The sequence below is a fragment of the Gymnodraco acuticeps genome, unplaced genomic scaffold, assembly GCF_902827175.1.
Source record: "Gymnodraco acuticeps unplaced genomic scaffold, fGymAcu1.1, whole genome shotgun sequence".
NCBI lineage: Eukaryota > Metazoa > Chordata > Actinopteri > Perciformes > Bathydraconidae > Gymnodraco > Gymnodraco acuticeps.
The window spans coordinates 4,990,635-4,994,895 of NW_022989799.1; the positions used below are offsets into that span (position 1 = coordinate 4,990,635).

At 38.0% G+C, this 4,261-nt stretch overlaps 1 protein-coding gene across 1 annotated transcript in view; it reads right to left on the reverse strand.

The window, feature by feature from the left end:
• LOC117551219 (cytochrome P450 1B1) overlaps positions 1 to 2,470 on the reverse strand; it is an 8,210-nt gene extending 5,740 nt beyond the window's left edge. Inside the window, exon 1 of the mRNA XM_034223999.1 lies at positions 2,421 to 2,470. The gene's annotated coding sequence lies outside the window, so the exon portion shown is untranslated. The remainder of the gene's footprint in view (positions 1 to 2,420) is intronic.
• Positions 2,471 to 4,261: the final 1,791 nt, after the last annotated feature.

The window sequence follows — 4,261 nt, forward strand, 5'->3', positions numbered from 1 at the left end:
GTAAGAATGTCCAATTTGTGGACTGGAACTATGAACAGTTAATTATCCTTGTTATTGCTTTTATCCTCATTAGTACTGTTGTTGTTCTTGGAGGTCCTTTGTATTGGTTGTATCACATGTGCAGTAGATTCTGCAGAGAGCTGCAGTCAGGGGGAAGGTGCGCCGCAGCCCGAGGCGCATCACACCGACACAAGTCAGAGGAGTTCAAAGTGTTTCAGATAAATGATACACCTCCAACCAACATAAACATCCACTTATTACTTCTGTTTGACGCAAGTCTGACGTTTTTACGCAGCGCAATTTAGCCTCATTCAAGATAGCCAATTAAAAAGTTCATATTATTTTTCTATACACGTTTTTGGATTTTTACATTTCATTGCACACACAAGCCTCGTTGTGCCTCTATGATCTATTGTGTTGCTCCAAATGTGTGACAACAAATATAGCCTATAGATAAATAAAGGACTTAATCTTCGTTAAAAATGACAGAAAACAGTAACCCTCTCATCAGAGCAGCATTTGTATGACTCTTTCTCTCATATTAAGCAATTTGCTGATAGTGTTAATGTTGAATGAATAATTGAGGGTGCGCTTTCCCATCATGCCACAAGGAGGAGGCGAACCTCGCGTGCTCACTCATTAATTCCCCGTAATTAATATATTTTAAGCATCAAACACATCTCAATTAATTCATTCTCATTCTGTGAAACACTGCTTTACGTTGCTTGAAAAAAAATGGACTTGCATAGTTTAATTAACCATACATTTTTAGAACTAAAAACTGAATTACAAGCTTTTTGGTTAATATACAAAAATAATGATGGTTACAATAAATTGTATTTTGATATGTATTTGTATGACGTTTTTTTTCTCTTTCTCTAATTTTCTGCAATTCTTTCGGCCCCACGTGACATCGTTAATGTATTACAATGAAACTTGATTTTATTGTTTATTTTTAATCGGTATTTAAAAGCATTTATTATAACGTTTTTTGTTATTTCGCTATAATAATTGAGGTCTTGGACCAAAAACGAAACGATATACTTTGCTTACTCACAGGAGGGCTGTTTTCTTTTTTATAAGCTTTGCTTTCTGCCCTCCCTCTCCAACTAACTTCGTTTTCTCGTTCCTTTGTTGTAGGTTATTAACATTGCATTAATTGAATTAGAAAAAGAATAATAAAAAAGCGTCCAAAAAAAAAGAATGAATGAATGAATAAAGTCCTCTCCTCTCTCGGCTGTATCAGGGTTCAGAGCTGTGTCGTCATTTAAGAACCCGTGCATTAGCGTTTCTCTGCTTTCCCCTGTTTGTCTTGGATTCCCTCCCGGGTCTCTGGCTCCCCCTGCTCTGGCTCCCCCTGCTCTGGCCTCCCTCAGGTCTGGATGTGATTCGGGGCTCCAGGTTCAGCACCGCGGACAGCGGCTCACAGAGTCCCGGAGATCTGCTCTGACCCTCAGCCTCTCTGAGCTGCAGCTGCACACACTGTCTGAACATACTGCAGCAATGGAGCTGTTCATAACGTGGATTTTTTTTAACATATATATATATATATATATAGGCTATGCCGTTAATAACTGTGCTATATACTGCTACATCTTCAGAACTGTTACAGGATGTATATTTTGTAAATTGTGTACATCCTTTTTTTTTTATCTTGCATGCTTCTTAGTTAACATTAAGTTGTCTTCTCTTCTGTAACAAATGTCAATTTCCCCTCTGGAACGAAAAAAGGTATTCTGATTCTGATAACTATAAGAGAAAATACATTTAAATCAGATGTTTAAAGTGTATAATGTAAGACACCAGAACAATGTGACCTTAAAAAGAAGAAACCAAGATATTTAGTATAAAATGTGTCCTCTGCTCAAAGATTTTATTTATAGTAAAGCTGCCTTTCATTCAGCATATTCAGGCAGCAGCCTATACACCAACACTGAAACACATGAGCACATACTACAGTTTAAAAAAGCAGAAATTAAATCTGAGCAGACAGGAAACCCTCCGTTTTAGTTTAATACAGTTAAGCTCACACACACTATGTTACGACCATATAGGTTCACCTGCTGAATTAAAAACAGAACAAAATAACCAAAGAAAGTGAAAACCATAAAGCAGATTCAGGCAGTAGAAGTATAGATTCACTCTTAAAGTGTTAGCCTACAGAACAGTACAGCTGACAGAGAAGAGACAACATCTGACCCTTTACAACAAACACTATATGCTCTTTTTAGGTTTTTAGTAACACTGTAATCCTGCTAGTGATTCCCAATGTTTTAAATAGTAACAGCAATCTGATTACATATTTTCTTCATGTAACTGCAAGGGAATACAGTTACCGTTCTGACACTATTCAAAAGGAAGTTTTAGATTATTAAAATCATAAATCAGAATGTAGATAATCGGCTCGCAGACTCACTGACCTGTGGGGGTGAACCTGAGATCTGTATTCCCATGAGGCTGGAGAACAGCTACTGAATGAACCACTGATCCCAGGATCCAGCTATTAGACCAATCCACCACCGCCCCCACCCCCCCCCCCCCCCCCCCCCCCCACGCATGTCTTTGGTCAAACATGCTGGATCTCTGCAAAACCTCTCATAATCTATGGCCTAATAAGTGGTACCTACCCTAATTGCTGAAGCTATATCTAACTGACTATTCATTCATTTGAAAATAAGAACACAATTATATTATTTCAATTTGTTTGATCTTTGTGTGTGTGTGTGTGTGTGTGTGTGTGTGTGTGTGTGTGTGTGTGTGTGTGTGTGTGTGTGTGTGTGTGTGTGTGTGTGTGTGTGTGTGTGTGTGTGTGTGTGTGTGTGTGTGTGTGTGTGTGTGTGAGTGAGGTCATTGGGTCACTCAGCTTGAACATCTCATGGTCACACAACCTTTGTTACTAAGTAAGTCTTTGGTTTAACTCAGTTTTGTTGAAGAGCACACACACTGTGCCTGAGGCGAAAACACACTCACTCGCAAGATACTGAAGGCAAAATCATTTTCATGCACTGGTATCATTTTAAAGTTTAGGATATTTTGCATGACAATATCCAAAATACACCCAAAGTTAGCATTAGTTAATGCCTAATTTACAGATGTATGATATATATCTAAGCATATTGAGAAGACTTGTGATACACATACTATTGTCATAATGTAATCTACTGGGAGAGGTTCCAGGAGATATCACTTCATAGTTGTACCCAATTTGGCTATGAATTATTGCAATATTTACATAATGTTTTTTTTCATTTTCTGGAAAGGCCGTTTTCTTAAAAATGTGTTTTTTTCACCAAATGTTCCAGTTTAATTCCTGTCCAAATGCTGAAGGTTTTAGAATTGGGTTTGTTTACATATCATTTATTGCCGGATTTATGCAATGTTTTTACTTAAAATAACACCTTATTTTCACATTTAAACCAAACATTTTTGCAAATGTGTTATACAAAACTTTTTTTTTCATAATCTATATATTTTTATTGAGTAATGTCATGGGGATAATTATTAGGTCAAAGTGCTATGCTATAAGTATTACGTCTTCAATTAAAGAGGCTCTATTATCCCTCGTGCCTTTATTGGATAGTGCTCCAACGCATTGAACGTAATAGGGTAACGGGACATTTTGGACACATCTCTAAGCGGTTGACCAATCACAACAGAGCAGGGCAGCTAATCAATCAGAGCAGACTGCGCTCTGGTTTCAGACAGAGGGTGAAAAGAGGTGCTGCAGCACAGGCAGTATGAGAAAAATAAAGAGCTTTTTGAACATTAAAGCATGGAGACATGTCACAGTAGAGGCAGAAATACAAATATTAACCTAAAAATGAGCATAATATGTCATGTTTAATTGCCGCATGAAACTTAATAATGTATACAACCTTTCTTCTTTCAGAAATCCAGAAAATACAATTATTTTAGTTTCCTGCCATTTCTTTTATTTGTTAAGACTCGCTTAAAGCCACATTTGTGTTTTGTATTGGATAAACCCCCACAGTGGCCTCTGCTTTAGGGTTAGAAGAACCCTGAAGCTCCTTATTGTTGGCAAGTTCAGTTTCAGCAGCAGCTTGAGTGACAGCTGAATTGCTCATCGCGTGTGAGTGAGCATGGAGGTCAGGGCGGAGCTCCGGAAGGTGTGTGCAGGTAACCATTGGCCAGGACAGAAAAGGCACATTTACATTGAAACAGGGCAGGAATCGGGTCTGATTCCAAGGACATTTCTCACATTCAGAGCATAGTTTCGTGCGGAGGGAAATCTGAATAAAGA